Below are 19,973 nucleotides of genomic sequence, written 5' to 3' on the forward strand. Positions count from 1 at the left end.
TAAAATATATCTGTATGATTTTTAGGCAAACCAGGGACATTGCTAACGTAAATTACACCTCTCCCGCGTCAATTATTCTGTTCAGTGAAAAAACAAGTATTGAGCCCATGCATTTCCATGGATGCTGTGATTTAAAAGTGAAATGATTGGGCACACAACATAACAATAGCATGAAAGACTTTAAGAAGTCAGAATACATGACTTCTTGTCCTACAGATCAAGAGTAAAAGAGCAGAAGAGGTAAGATTGTAAGCTCTTTCGAGCAGGGTTCTCTCAACCTATTGTCCTGTTATGGTTTGTAATTGCCTCATTGTTAATTTTCCCCTTTATAAATTGTAATGCACTGCGGAAGTTGGCACTTTATTAGTAGAATCAGGCTCTATTTTAAAATTGTATACAAACACCATATGGAATCTTAAAATAATGGAAAATAATGCAAAATATATTTCTATTTCATCAAAAAGAAATAAGTTCACTGAGTGCGACTTTGAAGCATGAGCTGAATATTTAATGCACTTTATGTCACAGCAGACACTATATACAGATTATTTTACATCATATGTTATATCTCTGAGTCACTTAAATAAATCCATAGCTATTGAGTCAGAATATACCAGATTTTCTTCACAATTAATTATAATTATAATTTTTTTATTTTTATTTATACAGCCCTAATGATGCACTTGCACATGGAAAAAAGAGTTTTGTTGAGAGCTCCTGTGATATATCCCACAGACATCAAACGCAAGGTGCTTATCCACCCGATTTCAGCAGACATCAAACCCAACACCAAAAGCCCGCATGGGGAAGAAAACAAAAAAGTTGAAAACGCTGACCGGGGAGGGGTCCCACAACATAGGCGACCTCTGGCAACGGAGGCCTAAACCTAAAATGGCGGCGCCACCCGACTCTCCCTACACCTCCTCTGAGGAGGAAGTCATGGAGGCCCCAGACAAAATCCCCCATACAGAGGGTTATATACCTACACCTCGGACAGAGGACCTATCAGCCCCAGCCACAAAAGGGGACATACAGGACCTCATGAATAACATTCATTCCTTCTTCAATGCTGACCTTGATATAATCCAAGAAGACATTGCTGTGGTCACAGCCTGAGTAGGGGAGACTGAAAAACACCTCTCCACAGTGGCCCACCTACAGGAAACTGACAAGGAGCTAATTCAGGGCCTCCAAGCAGCTCACAGGGCACTGCAAATCAAAATGGACACTCTGGAAGACAACCTCAAAATAAGAGGTATCGCCGAAACGGTTGACGATCACGAGAGGCCGCACTTTTTAAGGCGCCTTTTCGCTTCTCTGATGCCAAAACGCTCCGCGAAAAGCATACAACTAGATGGCTGTTTCCAACAAGGCACCGGTTGGAGCTACCCGCGATGTGCTGGTGTGATTCGTATTGAACACAGATAGAGTGGCGGTTCAAGAAGCAGTGAAAAATAAAACACCTTATGGCTTTGAAGACATGCAACTCCTATTCTTCCAGGACTTATGCAGATCATGGATGCATGGAATAGCCTTCCAGCTGAAGTGGTAGAGGTTAATACAGTGAAGGAGTGTAAGCATGCGTGGGATAGACATAAGGCTATCTTAGATATAAGAGACTAATGAAAGTATTTTAGAAAATTGGGCAGACTAGATGGGCCGAATGGTTCTTATCTGCCGTCACATTCTGTGTTTCTATCAACTTTATTATGGAGAAAATCCTTTCACAGAGTCACCCAAACCCTATGTTCAGAGGGCATAGCATATAAATGGGGCCCCTCACGCACTCTCCAAGCCACCAAAGAGGGTCACACCTACCCGCTCACCTCTGCAGATGACTCCAAGGCGTTCCTCCAGAAATTGAGCCTTACCTCAGCCACGGCCCAGGAAGCGGACCTTGCAGTTCATGGGATGTTACAAAGGTGGTGCCATTCACTCCCCGAGCCTTTGCTGATACTGTTTGAGGCCGTGATGGACACCCAGACGTGGGACACCCAAACGTGGGTCACACATCCCAATACACCAACCAGATTATAGTTATAATTTTTGTTTCTGTTGACTTGACTATAACTATAATAATAATAGCGCTATGTATGACAAGCGAATTCAAGCGAATTCAATTCACTACCATCTCCTCACCTCAGGGGACAGGGGGGACCTAACATACAGGCCCACATGGCAGGTAAGGGGTGATACACTCACACAAGCACCCACAAGCACTTCCTACTCCCCACACTAACAGGAGACAGAGCAGCTAGCAACAAGATCAGCTAACCAGACACACCAACAAGCCCAGACAGCTACAGATGTAACATGCTGCTCCCTGGACAACAAGTACAAACCAAAGGCAGACACTCACCGCTATACTGCCCCTCCTATGGGACTAGCGAGCCACACATAACGGGGCACTCCCAGCCCACGGCAATTAACACCCAATGCTCCAACTTGACCAGCCTTAGGCGATCCTCCTGGGGGCCTCTATATCAGGAGCACTAAGCTCCCCACAAAAAGATAACGGTGCCCCAATCTGTACAACCTAATCCCTACCTACTGTTCCTGGGAGACTCACCAGATAATGATAGTGAATTTTTGCCTCTCTTAACGTTATTTTAAATTTTTATTCTTCTGTCTATCAGTCTAGAAAGCTAAGCTCAATGCACTAACAAGATAGGCTGCCTAACTAACATGTATCTCTCAACTGTTATATGCAAAGTATATAATGCAGTTATCCACCATGTTTGACAAAATATCCTAGCTTCGTTTATACTTTAACTACTTAAAATGTGCTGTACCTGCGAATGTACAACCTTTCGTTCACTGGTAATTCATGATATGATCTACACTACTTTTGTTGTACTGCTGATGGTCAATTTCCTTGTATTTCTAAGCACAACTAAAATAAAGAATTAAAAAAAAAAAAAGAGTTTTGCTAAAGTGTATCTACAACAATTATAACGTTGCACATATTGCTCCTCTACAGTAGTAAATTTCCATTGGAAAGTATCACGTCTCTGGAAATTACACTATCAAATTAAACATAGAGAGGGCCTTCCTTTAAAAAGGGCACTTTTGCTGGTGCTGAAACGGTAGGGGGAGAGGTAGTGGGGCTCTATGTAACTGTTTGATGACTTGTTGCCTATGGTGTATTTTAGTATTACAGTTGTTTGTTAAAATATATTTTTTGATAGTATAATAAAGTGATTGAATTTTGATTATTAATTTAGTGTGCATCCTTTTGTATGTATTCTTTTGCTCCCTAACCCTTATTTTTGAATGCATGATAATATGTTTCTGCAATGCAACAGATTTATCAATCCATATGTCACCTGTTCCAAAAAAGAGTGTATAGTTTTACTCTGTTTTTGGCCATTCTAAATTTGGCAGTCTTTTCTGAAATGGATATTTCTGAAAAGGAATTTAGAAAGAGAAAAACTGACACGGATCATTTAAAAAAAAACCTCATACATACGTTTAGATACGAGACCAAAAACTTCTGTTCTTACAATTTTGAGAACACTTTGATAGATTATGCCCCTGCAGTCTCACTTCTGAATTCTCTGTAATTTGAGAGTTAAATCACTTTTGTTTCTGTCCATGCAGTCCTAGCCACAGCTCCGCTGACTGTGAGTGACACAGCCCGCATGAAAACAAAATGGTTTCATATTTAATCAGATGTTACTTATTTTAAAAGATGTTATCTGCAAAGTACACAACGAGCCGAGCGGCAGAAAGGTGGCTGGGGTACTGTGGAGAGCTGATGTGGAGAGCTGATGTGGGCTGGGGTGGCTTCTGGTGGTCCCCAGCCCGTTTTGGGGGGGGCTGCGGGGATGGCGGAGGCATGGGAATCTTGCCGGAGTCCCGAGTGGGAGTTATGATTATCCTCCTTTTGAGGACAGGATGTGTGGGTGAAGAGGAGGGATACAGCAGGTAGGAATAACCCTGTACATACATAACTTGAGATACAGACAGTATATGCAAAGAGAATGAGGGGACACTGTGGCATGAGACGATTACTGAAGCAGGGGGGGCCGAGAGAGGGTTCCTTGGCAGGGGCTAGGTTTGTTTTGGGAGGGGTACAGGAGACGTACAGGGTCACCTGACCGACTTGGGTGGTGCCTTTCTGCAAGCCCACGGGTGCCCAGATGCCTCGCTGTGTTTCAACTTTGGAGTTTGTTGGATGGGTGGGGTCTCTGGTATGAAAGATGGCTGGGGGCAGTCTCGGGTGGGTTTGCCGGTGCCCCCACCCTTCAACAGGGCACCTGGTCCATAGCAGGAAGCCAGAACACCAGAGCTCCCCCACCTGTGACATCCCGACCCTGGAAGGGGGGGACTCCAGTGTTCTGGCTTTCCGCTATGGGCCGCGTGCCCTATCGACAGGTGGGGGCTCAGGTCCCGCTTCTCTGGGTTGGTGCCCGGGCTGGCAGGGGGTGCCAGCTTTGTCTGCGGCCCCTAGTATAACGTAGCCCCAGCCAAATATTTTATATACAGAGAATAGGGGTAATTGGAACACGGGAAAGCAAAAACAACATGAAAATCTCCTACCAATCATAAAGAATACTAAAACGAAAAAACAACCTATAATGAACTAATAGAGCAGTGCAGTTCAGGCCCCATTAACTGTCGAGCCACCTCCCTCCTCTGCTCTGCTATGCCAATTATCCCCATTACCTGGTCGGCTCGGGTCACCTGTGCCGGCTGGATGTCTCCTTCCTTCTAATGACAGACTCCTTAGGAACTTTATGGAGGAATGTGAACTCGTTTATGTATGGAGGGTGCACCACCCAGGGGAACACAACTACACATTCTATTCGGACCTACATGGGACATATTCCCGCATCGACCTTTTCTTAGTCTCGCGGAAAACTGTTCCAGTGGTCCAGGCAGTGGACATTAGGTCCATCTCCTGGTCGGACTATGGAGATATATTCATCTCTCTTTAAGAGGATTTCTGACTCCAACGCAAAGGACATGGCATCTGAATAACTCGCTCCTGAAGGATAGCGAGGTAGTAGCGAAATTGAATGCTGCCTTGAGAGTATTTTGTCTTCAATTACACCCCAGAGATTGACGCAGACACGGTTTGGTCCACCCATAAGGCGGTCATCAGAGGCATTCTAATCAAGATAGCCACTAGACGTGGAGAAGGCGTTCTACGGGGTTGAGTGGCAGTACTTTTTTTTCTCTCTTGAAGAACTGGGGTATTCCTGCCTTGTTCGTGAGCGCGGTGGGACCTGTGGGCGCAAGTGGTGCTACTGGGAGACGGGGGAAACACCTTTCCCATAAGTAAGGGAACCAGACAGGGGTTCCCCCTATCCCCCCTGTTGTTCGTCATTGCGTTGGAACCATTTCTACAGCGCATAAGAGAGGCCCCAGAAAAGCTGAGGTTGAGGGTCAAGGGAGAAGAAAAAAAGGTGGTGGCCTATGCCGACAATGTTATACTAATGGTTTTCGGACCCGCTCGAGTCCTTGCCCTCTTTGGTCGACCTGATAGAGGAATACAGCCAAATATCTGGCTATAAGGTCAATCTGACGAAATCTAGAGGCATATCTATGCATGTCACCCTAGAGGCTTGGGATTCCAGACCGATTTCATGGATAGGACACATCCACTGCATAAAAATAATGTTCTTCCAAGGCTCCTCTTTCTGTTTCAGGCACTTCCTATGCAGTTAACCAAGGTAGAACAAGACACACTCCAGAAACACATAGATTCCTTAATATGGGATAACAAAAGACCCAGATTGGTTAGAAATATGCTATACAGGACAAAAATGAGAGGGGGACTGGGATTGCCAAATCTCCTTATGTATTGTTATGCTGCTCAACTTGCTATGATCAGGTGATGTGGCACACAGCCCCAGGGGAGAGGCGCTGGGTGGATCTTGAATTGCAGATTATAGGTTTGTATTTATCCATGTTCTATGTGGCTTGCCAAATTCCAATGTGCACTATTGTGAACCGAATGCCCAGGCATCGTTACTTCCTTGTCTATATGGGACAAGATCAGATACAAGTATGGCCTTAGTTCCAACTCCTCCCCTCTGACCCCGCTATTGCGGAACAGAGACTTCCTCCGGGAATGATTCCTCAGGGTCTTGGGAAATTAGAAGACGCAGGGCTGCAGAGGTATATTAACTTTTGGGACAGTGATAAGTTAGTGACTTTCAATACATTGAAACAGAGGGCCCGACTGAACAATCATGACTACTTCCGCTATATCCAAATAAGAGACTTTGCCCATAGGGAGGAGGTCACGGGGTCGAGGGGCATTACACCTACTCTCTTTGAGACTTTATGCTATCAAGGAAGATATAGGAGGGGGCCTAGTACAGACATTTACACTGACATATGCTTGACTTCTAAGGCTTGGGGCCCACTATGATATGTAGAACAGTGGGAGAGAGACCTGTGAGGGGAGATCAAGAGAGATGAGTGGCAGGATATGTGGGAAGCAGAAGCAAAGGTTTCAGTGTGATCTCAAAAGAGCAAATGTATAAGATCCTCTTCAGATGGCACACCATCCCGATGCAGTTGTGTAGGATGGGCATACAACCCACTCATCATTGCTGGTGGATGTGTGGGTTGTGGGGAACATATCCCTATATGTGGTGGTTTTGCCCATCCTGACGCAGTTCTGGGGGGGACATCGTATATTTACTTAGGTAGGTTGTTCGAACTGGACCCCTGGCTTTTCCTGCTATGCACATCCCAGGAAGGCATGACCCACCGTGAACAAAAACTATGTAATAAAATTATTTTTTCAGCAAGGTGAGTCTTGGCAGCTCACTGGCTGCAACAATCCCCTCCATCTATTGGAAAGGTTAGGGCCAAGATAGAGGAAAACCACTTAATTGACCCACTAACAGCAACACTACATAACTCCCTTTCCTCGTTTCATAAGATATGGGAACCGTGGCACGACTATAAAGATAACATATAATTTGTCTTTTCCACAAGTGACCGAGCCACCTAGAGATTTTATGGGGGGCCCTGTGGCCCACTGAGGTCCGCACAACCAGTGGAGCAACTTAAGGGGGATGTCATCAGCTTCAGGTGCTCTTGAGAGTGAAGGAGAGAGGGGAATGGGGGAGGCGGGAGCTGGGAGCTGGGAGCTGGGAGAAGGAAGCAATCATGCCCCGTTGCCCAGTAAACAGAATTACTACTGTTAAATTATTTTTCTCTATGATAATAAAAACCTTGTTGTCGGATTCATAGCCATTCATACTGCATATCTGAGAATCTGACAGGACACCGCAGCTTAATTTGATTTAACACATTGTACACTTTACTGGAAAGTCGATTGTTATGATTTTGTAATGTATGCAATGTGCCTCTTGTATTGATCTCTGTCTGATGGCAACTTAAATAAAGAATTTAAAAAAAAAAAAAAAAAAGTAGTTATCTCCTGCTCTTTAAATTGAACTTCAATTACACAGACGGTCTAGCAAGCTATTAACAGAGCATGACATATGAAATTCTAAAATAAATAGAATTTGAAAGAAAGGGAGTGTAAACATTAGATCTCACTTAACAAGAAAGTGCTGTGCATGTTACTTGCAGGGAGGTAGGTCTGCATAAACAAAGTGATTTTACAGAAAATAAATGTGAGACTGTAGGGGCCAGATCTATACACTAAAGATTCTGCACTTTTGGTGTTTAGATCAGGCCCCAACAGTCTCAGATTTATTTTCTGTAAAATCACTTTGTTTATGCAGACCTATCATTATGCTAAAGTTGTTTTGGTGACTATAGTATAGTTTAAAGAATAAATATAACTGTCAAGTTGTGAATGCATCTTTTTTTTCTTAATTATGTTACTATTCTGTGAATACAATCAATGCTAAAATGATAAGAAAAAAAGGAGCAAAAAACTCAAAAAAGTAAAAAAGTGTCAGGATTGAGATGAATGACTTTGGAGCAGTACAGAAAAGAGAGAAAAATAAGTCATGAATGTATAAAGATTGAGTAACAGCTTTATACATACGACAATGGCACATTAGCACAAAACTGGTATAAATGTAAAAGTGAATGCAACAATTATTAGACATAACTCCCATTGTGTCTTTTTTTAAACTAGTGCCAAAAATTGCACTTTATATGTATAACATATTGCTCCAAATATAGTTAAAGACACTATAACTTCCTAGTAAAATTGCTACTAAATGTTAAAAAATCTATTTTACTTCATTGTTTCTACTTATAATATTACACCATTAACATATAAAGATGACAAAATATAAAGGAACACTATAGCGTTAGGAATCTGCTCTTCCAAACTCAGTGCATTAACATAAAAAAAAATGGGACCACTGGAGACCTAATGCGGATGTGTGGCAAGCAGTGTGCATTTAAAGGATCACTATAGGGTCAGGAACACAAACATTCCTGTCTCTATAGTGTTAAAACCACTCTCTAGCCTCCCTGGGCCCCTCATGCCTCCATAAATATAGCAAAATCTTACTGTATTCAAGCCAGAAGCTGTAACTCTGAATGCTGTTAGACTCAGAAAAACAAGAGGTCTGCTGACATCATCAGAAGTGGTGGCCTGATCCAATCACAATGCTTTCCCATAGGATTGGCTGAGAATGACAAAGAGGCAGATCAGGGACAGGGGCAAAGCCTGCATGATTCAAACACAGCCCTGGCCAATCAGCATCTCCTCATAGAGATGAATTGAATCAATGAATCTCTATGAGGAAAGTTTAGTGTTTACATGTAGAGGGAGGAGATACTGAATGTTTGGATGCATTTTAGGCAGCCGTGACCCAGGAAGGATCTCTGACAGCTATCTAAGGAGTGGCCAGTGAAGTTATCATTAAGCTGTAATGTAAACACTGAATTTTCTGAAGAGACAGTGTTTACAGCAAAAAGCCTGAAGGAAATGATTCTACACACCAGAACAAATTCAATACGCTGTAGTTGTTCTGGTGACTATAGTGTCCCTTTAAACTTGAATCAATTCTTTCCTATGGGCATTCCACATCATGTAAATAAGTTTTTGTCATGCTGTGCCGCATAAGGGCCTCTAGTGAATGTCATACTGACAGCCACAAGAGGTGGACTTAAACCTGCTGTTTTTTATACTGCAGGGTTAAAAAGACAGGGAACGTGTACCCAGACCACTTCACTGAGATGAAGTGGTCTGGGTGACTATAGTGCCCCTTAAGGACCAGATATCGAGCATATGTCTTTCTGGGTCCCAGAAGTCAACTGTGATAATCTATAGAGCACCAGTAGAATATAAACTGTGTTATACCTGTGCTACAACCTTATGGTCCGAAAGCTGACAAGTGGTCTATGCTCTTATAGAGTGACTCTGATGAGGAATAGCAAAATGCAGGAGTATTATTATTATCACACACAAATAAAACTTTTTAACAGAAACTAATTTTATCTGAATATTATTTGCATTAGGTAAACTTCAGTCCAATCCAATTTGAGGCAGAGAATGTGTAACTTGCAGATGACAAGCCACTGTATAATATTATTGCTTTTTCTCATTGGCCTATATTCTAATATGTACACTGCAACTTGCTATGTCGTAATATTTACGACCTACACTGCTGCCACTTAACTGCCTGGCAACCTCTTTTATCTATGCCCTATTGTCTACATTTAATAATGTTATAGAAGTATGCTAAATTGGTAAGTAAAACTCAAACCACAGAGGATTATAATCTAAACACAAAATTGTAGTGAACTTAAAAATGAATTGCAAAATTTAGGCAAAAATAGTCTGGCTGTGACTATAGCTGAGTTGAAGAATTATTCCAAATCATATGTTGTTGTCACATACACTTCCATTACAGAAACACAAGATTGTTAGTAATATAAACATGCATTCCTAACGCTGTAGTGACCTGCTATCTGTTATAATATAACCCTTTCTTCAAGTTTGGAAGAAATTTTATTTTTTTAAGAAGTACCGTATTTATCGGCGTATAACACGCCCCGGCGTATAACACGCACCTCATTTCCAGAAGGAAATTCCAGGAAATTTCCACCTCTCCCATAGTATTCCCCCCCCTCATCCCATAGTGTTCCCCCCCCTTTCCATAGTAATCTCCCCCCCTCCCATAGTATTCTCTCCCCCCTCCCATAGTATTCTCTCCCCCCTCCCATAGTATTCCCCCCCATAATATTCTCTCCCCCCTCCCATAGTATTCTCCCCCCCCATAGTATTCTCCAACCCCATAGTGTGTCCCCCCTCCCATAGTGTCCCCTAGTGCACTTTCCCTCTGTCCCATATTTACTTACCTGTCTTGAAGCGTGGGCCGGCTTCACAGCGCGCACCGCGGAACTGGAACTTAAATTTCAGGTTCCGGTTTCCGGCGGGACTGAAAGGAAGTGTGCACACAATAGTGTGCACACTTCCTTTCAGTCCCGCCGGAAACCGGAACCTGAAATTTAAGTTCCAGTACCGGCGGGACTGAAAGGAAGTGTGCACACAATAGTGTGCACACTTCCTTTCAGTCCCCCTGGAAACCGGAACCTGAAATTTAAGTTCCAGTTCCGCGGTGCGCGCTGTGAAGCCGGCCCACGCTTCAAGACAGGTAAGTAAATGTAGGATATCGGCGTATAACACGCACCCATGATTTTCTCCCTATTTTCAGGGAGAAAAAGTGCGTGTTATACGCCGATAAATACGGTATATGCAAAAATAAAAAATAAGAAAAACTCGCCCCTACTTATAGTATATGACAGGATCCTTTAGCCATATACATACACCTTGAGTCAGACAGTGTTTGAAAACCAAAGCAGTGAAGGTCATGGAGACTAATTGTCTATTTTCTTTTTTTTTTACATTCTTTATTTATGTTTGAGTGGTAGACAGTGACATATACAGTGGTATGCACAAACCTAAGCAGTAGTTTGACCATGGTAGAATCAGCATTGGCAACATTGTTGAGACATAGGTTCTGCTAGGTACTCGGCAAATATACAGTGATTCATGGATGAGGAAGTACTTGAGCAAAATGTTGCGGTGGGTGCGAGCCTGTTTGGGGCCAAGTGCATGTACGTTGCTAGCCATCGAATGTGGCTGGGGAGCCCCAGCCTTGTCTGTGGTAAACCACCTGCAGTCCCTAGTTCCATGTGTCCACCTGCTGTCATCGGGGGTCTTAAGTTATCTGTATGATGTCCACCCCTTATTTTATTGGTCAGGTGAAGACCTGTCTGAAGAGAGAAAGAAGAAGGAAGGGGATAGGAGTAGGAGGGGGTAGGAAATAGGGTGAGGGAGTTGGGTTCAGCACAGAGCTGGGTAGGCCAGGAGGGCTGAGGCAAGGGACGGAGCACCTCCCCCTCCGCCCCCCTTCCCAGGCCACAGCATTGGTCAGGTCAGGTTGTCCCCTCAATGTATGCCTACCCCTAATTGTCTTTTTTCAAACACTGTGTATGGCTAAATGAAACTGTCATATACTAAAGGAAGGGATGAAGTTTTTTTTTCATTTTTACATATACTTAATTTTAAAAGCAATCTCTTTCAAAACTTGGTGAAAGAATTATTATTTTAAATATGGTTATTAAAAATGGTGACAGTTGTCCTTTAGGATTACTGTATTCCTCCCCCTCAGAATGAAGTAAAAAAGTAAGTTTACGTACCTAAGATTTTTATCACAAAGGTGCTCTCTCCACAGCTGCCCCACCTCCATGGATGAGCTCATCAGTCTTGATGTTCTCAGCCAATCCAATGCCTCCCCATAAAGAACCATTGCGAGGCTTGTGTACATGCGCTGCGTCAGTCAAAAGATGCTACAAAAGCAGCATTTGATTGATAACTCAGGTTGATTCATTTCTCACAGTGAAGACAGCCACCGGATATCTGTTCAACTCTGCAATGTAAATATAGCAGTTTCTACAAAACTGTAATCAGGGTGCATAACTAGGAATCATAGCACTCAGGAGCACGAATCAGAGAAGGGAACCCCCTTACACTCTCAATGACATACATACACTGACATTGGCACACACGCTGTTTAACCAACACACTTTCACTGACAGACACACGCACTCACTGATACATATTCACTGACATACACTCTTGGTTTAACCCCTTAAGGACCAAACTTCTGGAATAAAAGGGAATCATGACATGTCAGACACGTCATGTGTCCTTAAGGGGTTAACCAACACACACTTTCACTGATAGACAAACGGAAACGTACTGACAGACACACATTCAGATGCACACAGACTGACATACACGTTCACTGACAGAGACACACTGATTTGACACTGAATTACCGACACACACACACACTCATTGATTTGACACACTGACACACACTCTTAATGACAGACACATACGCTCACTGATTTGTCACACCCTGACAGACATACACTGATACTGACACGCTCACACATTTACACAGTCTTGCACAAACAGCCACAAATTAATTTAATTTATTGTGGTTTTATTTTAATTTTTTGGGGCCTATCTAGCCTCCCTAAGCTGGTGTATGTCCTCTCCCTGAAGCCTGGTGGGGATTTTCTCTCTGGGGTCCGGTGGGGATCCTGTCCCAAGGTCCAGTGACTCCTCTTCCTGCTCTAACTCACTGCTCTCTCACATGCTGCTTACTGATGCCAGGGCCTGAGTCACATCATATTTCAGCTCCTGGCATCACATCATGGCACACCAGGGAGCAGTAAGGAACAGCAAGAACATCAGCGCTCCGTCGTCACCTACCTCCCCTCTCCCCCCTGGTATATTTAGACAAAGTAGTCACCTGCCATCCAGGTAAGCAGGTGCCTAATCTGCCTTAGTAAATAAGTGCCTGCCTCAAGGGGGGCCTTAAGGTGGCCAGCTGGCTAGCTCCTGAGTTTTCTGTAACACTCTTTACCTCAGAGATCCCTGCCGTTTTGCCACTGGCTGTAATTTTTTACATTGTGGGATTAAAATTAAAGGGCCACTGCACACAGACCACTTCATTATGATTAAGTGGTCTGGGTACCTTTAGTGGTACTTTATTAAAACTCATTTTAGTCTTTAATTATCTTTTTTTCTACTCAGGTACATGCAATTTATCATAGGTCTCTGATATCTTGCATTGCTTTCTAGAGAACCCTCACTATGACAAAGTATCAGAATAACGTACATAATTACATACTTACCACACTTTAATTTCTATTCACTTCCCACCAACCACAATTGCTAATTATTGCTCTGTCCCTTATATATAATTTATAAAATCATAAATGCATTATCCTATGCATATTGCTGTTTAAACAGTATTTGTAAAATAAAGTCATAAAGTGAATTAATAAAAAATCATCTCACAATGCATGTCTCCATTTTCTATCCATACACGTCACTTGCACATTTTCAATCACTCTAAATGACACATGATTACGATTTGACCAAGTGGCATTGACAACAAAGCATATTGAGAAAATCACACCATTTTACCTCATCCCATCCTGGTAATTCTAGTCATGATATTTAATATGTAACGGTTCAGTAATTAAAAGAAATAGGTGGCATTAGCGTTGCCTACATTCAGCAAAAAGAAAAAGGAACAATTCTGAGGAAGAGTACTATATCTGGAGCATTCGGCACTGTTAACAACTAAATGATTCACCTACTGACGCCAGCAGGGTTATTTGCTAAAATGAGAATTCACAGTGAATTATACATTTTAGGCCACGGTAATTGAAATGGAAGCAGAGCTAACTTAGATAATTTTTCCAGTTTGGCTATTTTGGCATTTAATTTGAAATTCAGTTTTAATTAACGTTCAATTCTCATTTTTAAGTGAAAACCCTGCAGCATTGCCAATTTTCTCCATAATTTCTCTGATTTTACATTTATAAATGCGGTCCTGTTTGTTCCAGGCGCAATATAGAAATATGTTATTTGTCTGGTTTACACAGTAACAACATGTCATTATTTGATTACCTCCTTCTTTTGAAGAAAATGGTAGCAGTAATCACTGTGCAGTACTTGAAAAGAGAGCCCTATAAATGTGAAAATCTAGACAGCCTAAAAAGCAAATCTGCCAAGAGGAAGCAGTGGGTGTTAAAACTAACATTTGTGGCACTCCTCCCCCAGGATCGAGTCATACAGAAATATGTATAAGCTCAGTACTATGAATATTGCTCCTTAGCTACAGCAACTAAGAAGTGTATGCCTAGAACTGTATAAACATGTAAAAACATGCAGTCAAGCTAGCTTAGTAAAGGAGACTGCTTTGCGTATATCAAGGACAATTATCAATGCAAATGCTCCATTGCAACAGTGGTTGACTGTGGAAAATCTGATTTTGACCTTTGCATGAAAACGACAAAGTAAGAATTTTAAACCATGCATTAGCATAGGGTAATGTTTTATTTAATTCTAGTTTCCATGGGAAAGATTCATTCTGTGCACTTTGAGGACTGATATGATGTTATGGTGACATGGAGAAGAAATCAAAGCTAGTGTGGTTTGGAATGCTATAACAAATGAGAAGCATTGGATTACATGTAAATAATAGCAAAGAATAAAGCATGCATTTTATTTCCATTGGCTGAAGTTTATGGTCACAGTTTACTCATAGAGAGCTCCTGAATATATGCACACCCAAATATTTTTTTTATATATATTATAATATAAAGTATAATTTATAGGAAAATATATTGTCCAACTGCCCTTTGCCCTCATTTCCCAACAGAAGCACACACACACACACACACACACACACAAACTCTCTCTCTCTCATTAGGGATCACTTCTGAACACTCTCTCGTTAGCTGTCAGATATGAGTTCCCTCTCATTGACAGATCTGAGAGCTCACTTTTTTCACTAGCTGTCAGTTCTGAACTCCCTCTCATTATATCACTTCTGAACACTCTCTCCGTCTCAATAACTTTTACAATTCTGAACTATCTTTCTCTCTCTTGCATTACTTGTCAGCTCTGAATATTCTCTCTCTCAATGGCAGACAGTTTTTAACTCTCTGTCTCTCTCCTCCTCTCCGTCATTGGCTGTCTGTTCTGAACTTTCTGTCTCTCATTAGCTGTGAGTTCTAAACTCTCTCTGTTTATCTCTCATTAGCTGTCAGTTCCGAGCTCTCCTAGTTTCCAATTGTATCCCTCTCATTAGCTGTAAATTCTGAACAATCTCTGTGTCTCTCTCATTAGGTGTCAGTTCTGAACTCTCTCTGTTTCTCTCTCTCTCAGTGTCTCTCTCATTAGCTGTTGGTTCTGAGCTGTCTCCGTTTCTCATTGTGTGTCTCTCTCATTAGCTGTTGGTTCTGAGCTGTCTCAGTTTCTCATTGTGTGTCTCTCATTAGCTGTGAGGTGTGATGCTGAGAAACACTGTGTGTGGATAAGATCTGGCCCTGCGATGTGACATAGCAGCCATGTCTACTATAATCTAACTGAGATCAGAGACAAGCAACAGGAAATGTACCTGCTCTCCCAATCTGAACGTGACAGAGGGATGGTGAGAGAGTGTGAGAGACAGAGGGATGGTGAGAGAGCGTGAGAGACAGAGGGACGGTGAGAGAGTGTGAGAGACAGAGGGATGGTGAGAGAGTGTGAGAGACAGAGGGACAGTGAGAGAGTATGAGAGACAGAGGGATTGTGAGAGAGTGTGAGAGACAGAGGGACAGTGAGAGAGTATGAGACAGGGATGGTGAGAGAGTGTGAGAGACAGAGGGACAGTGAGAGAGTATTAGAGACAGAGGGATGGTGAGAGAGTGTGAGAGACAGAGGGACAGTGAGAGAGTATGAGACAGGGATGGTGAGAGAGTGTGAGAGACAGAGGGACAGTGAGAGAGTATTAGAGACAGAGGGATGGTGAGAGAGTGTGAGAGACAGAGGGACAGTGAGAGAGTATGAGACAGGGATGGTGAGAGAGTGTGAGAGACAGAGGGACAGTGAGAGAGTATTAGAGACAGAGGGATGGTGAGAGAGTGTGAGAGACAGAGGGACAGTGAGAGAGTATGAGAGACAGGGATGGTGAGAGAGTGTGAGAGACAGTGAGAGAGTATGAGAGACAGAGGGATGGTGAGAGAGTGTGAGGGACAGTGAGAGAGTATGAGAGACAGGGATGGTGAGAGAGTGTGAGAGACAGAGGGACAGTGAGAGAGTGTGAGAGACAGAGGGACAGTGAGAGAGTGTGAGAGACAGAGGGATGGTAAGAGAGTGTGAGAGACAGAGGGATGGTGAGAGACAGAGGGACAGTGAGAGAGTGTGAGAGACAGAGGAATGGTGAGAGAGTGTGAGAGACACGCAGAGAGATAGAGATAGAGGACGGAAGTGTCCTCCCCCTGAGCCTGTCCTGTGTTGCTGTTGCTGTCACAGCTCTCTCCATGGTGCTGGAATCGATTCTGAGACCGAGAGCGCGTCATACGTGACGTCATTAGATGCCATCTGTTTCTCCGTGAGTGTGTCAGAGCGGCAAGCTATGTACTATGGCTGCACATCGCCAGCCGGGCCTGTCACGGGGAACCTCACACCCAGCGGACACAGCGCTCACCCCGGCCACAAACAGTCCATTTTACCCACTACCTCTCATATTACTAACAGACAGTGCTCCCACACTAATAATAATTATAATAATAATAATATACTGCTCTCATAGTAATAATACTGCTCCCATAGTAATAATACAGCTCCCACACTAATAATAATAATAATAATAATATACTGCTCTCATTTTACTAACAGTGCTCTCACACTAATAATACTGATCTCATAGTAATAATACTGCTCCCATAGTAATAATACTGCCCCCACACTAATAATACTGCTCTCATAGTAATAATACTGTCTGCTCCCACACTAATAATACTGCTCCCATAGTAATAATACTGCTCTCATAGTAATAATACTGCTCCCATAGTAATAATACTGCTCTCACACTAATAATACTGCTCTCATAGTAATAATACTGCTCTCATAGTAATAATACTGCTCCCATAGTAATAATACTGCTCCCACACTAATAATACTGCTCTCATAGTAATAATACTGCTCCCATAGTAATAATACTGCTCCCATAGTAATAATACTGCTCCCACACTAATAATACTGCTCTCATAGTAATAATACTGCTCCCACACTAATAATACTGCTCCCATAGTAATAATACTGCTCTCATAGTAATAATACTGCTCCCATAGTAATAATACTGCTCTCATAGTAATAATACTGCTCTCATAGTAATAATACTGCTCTCACACTAATAATACTGCTCTCATAGTAATAATACTGCTCTCATCGTAATAATACTGCTCTAATACTAATAATACTGCTTCCACACTAATAATACTGCTCTCATAGTAATAAGACTGCTCTAATAGTAATAATACTGCTCCCATAGTAATAATACAGCTCTTATACGAATAGTACTGCTCTTATTCGAATAATACTGCACCCCTACTAATAATACTGCTCCTATAGTAATAATACTGCTCTCATAGTAATAATACCGCTCTTATATGAATAATACTGCTCGTATACTAATACTGCTCTTATATATTGCTCCCATACGAATAATACTGCTCCCACGCTAATAATACTGCTCCAATACTAATAATAGTGCTCCTATATTACTAATAGTGTCCCCACACTAATAATACTGATCCCATAGTAACAGTGCTCCCATATTACTAATACTGCTTTCATAGTAACAGTGCTCCCATACTAATATTGATCTCATACTAATAGTGACCCTATACTAACAGTGCTCAGATACTAATAGTGCTCCCATACTAACAGTATCCCATACTAATACTGCTCCCATACTAACAGTGCTCCCAAACTAACAGTGATCCCATACTAACAGTGCTTCAAGACTAACAGTGCTCCAAGACTAACAGTGCTCCCATGCTAACAGTGCTCCCATGCTAACAGTGCTCCCATGCTAACAGTGATCTCATACTAAAAGTGCTCACACCCTGACCCTGCACATAGTGCTGTATGTGTGCAAACTAGGATATAAAGACTATAAACAGACTGCATAGACTATATACGGGATATTTTCACTATATACAGACTATATATAAGATATATACAGACTATATATAGACTGCACAGACTATATACAGGATATTTTCACTATATACAGACTATATATATAAGATATATACAGACTATATACATTATATACAGACTGCACAGACTATATACAGGATATATACACTATATACAGACTGCACAAACTGTATACAGGATATACACACTATATACAGACTGCACAGACTATATACAGAATATATACATTATATACAGACTGCACAAACTGTATACAGGATATACACACTATATACAGACTGCACAGACTATATACAGAATATATACACTATATACAGACTGCACAAACTGTATACAGGATATACACACTATATACAGACTGCACAGACTGTATACAGGATATATACACTATATACAGACTGCACAAACTGTATACAGGATATATAACACATTATATGGGTACAGCCACGTACTCGCACCGTGTGCATGCTCTGCTTACAGATACCTCCATACCCATGATCACTATTTCAATGACAGTGATCACAGCGTGTTCGGAGAGCTCCCTCTGCCTCCATTAACCCCCATGTCCATGCTGGCGGTATTCCCGTTACCTTTCCCGAGTCCCCGCTTGCTGTGCCGGCCGAGCAGTGCTGCTAGCTGCAGAGCTCTCCTGGTTCGGATCCCATCCCTCTGAGCGGCTCACGGCTCACACGCCACCTATTATTGTCCCTGTTAAAATGCCCCGCTCCCGGGGCCTGCGCACTGAGCGCCCACCGAGCCAGCCAGCCAGCCAGCCAGCTAGGGAGGAGGGGAGAGCAGGCAGCCTGCCATCCCGGCACACACTAACACACATCATACACAGTACACAGTAACACACAATATTCAAAGTACTTACAGTACACACACCAACAGCATTACTCACAGTCCACACGCCCACACACCCCACATAAAACACACATTACTCACAGCGCGCACACACGCAAACACACATTACTCACAGCACACACAGGCACACACACGTTACTCATACACTAACCCACATTATTCACAGTACCAATACACCAATACACATTTCTCACAGTACACACACTAACACATATTACTCACAGACAGTACACCCACACTATCACATATTACTCACAGTACATACACATACATACACTAACACACAATGGAGAGAGAGAGTGTGAACACACTAACACTCATACACTAGCACACATTACTCACAGTAAACACACACTAACATAAATTACTAACAATACACAGGGTACTCACACACCTCCACACACATTAGCACACATTACTCACAGTATACACAAACACACACACACATTACTCACGTAAAACACACTAACAAACATTACTCACAGTTCACACACTAACACATGTTACAGTACACACACCAACACACATTATTCAGAGTACACACACACAAACACACATTACTTAAAGTACATACACATTACTCACATTAAACACACACACTAACACACATTACTCACGGTATACACACTAACACACATTACTCACTGTACACACACATTACTCACAGTACACACACTCACAGTACACACACGCTAGCACACTAACACACATTGCTCACAGTACACACACACACACACATTATTCATAGTGCACACACACTAACACGTATTACACACAGAACACACAAACACACTAACACATAATACTCATATTACATACACATACAGGCACTAACACACAGTGGAGAGAAAAAGTGTAAACACATTAACGCACATTACTCAAAGTACTCATACATTAACACACATTACTCTCATTAAACACACACAAACTAACACACATTACTCATGTTAAACACACACCAATACACTAACATACATTATTTAAATTACACACACACTAATACCCATTATGCACAGTACACACACATTACTCACAGCACACACAAACACTGGCAAACATTACTCACATTAAACACACATACACACTTTACTCACAGTATAAACATACACTAAGACACATTACTCCCATA

General features: G+C 42.2%; 1 protein-coding gene across 1 annotated transcript in view; it reads right to left on the bottom strand.

The window, feature by feature from the left end:
• The window catches only part of NRSN1 (neurensin 1), a 29,965-nt gene extending 11,253 nt beyond the window's left edge, over positions 1 to 18,712 (bottom strand). The window contains exon 1 of the mRNA XM_063451680.1: positions 18,571 to 18,712. The gene's annotated coding sequence lies outside the window, so the exon portion shown is untranslated. The remainder of the gene's footprint in view (positions 1 to 18,570) is intronic.
• Between the last annotated feature and the right edge of the window lie 1,261 nt (positions 18,713 to 19,973).

Source organism: Pelobates fuscus, chromosome 4 (assembly GCF_036172605.1).
Source record: "Pelobates fuscus isolate aPelFus1 chromosome 4, aPelFus1.pri, whole genome shotgun sequence".
Taxonomy (NCBI): domain Eukaryota; kingdom Metazoa; phylum Chordata; class Amphibia; order Anura; family Pelobatidae; genus Pelobates; species Pelobates fuscus.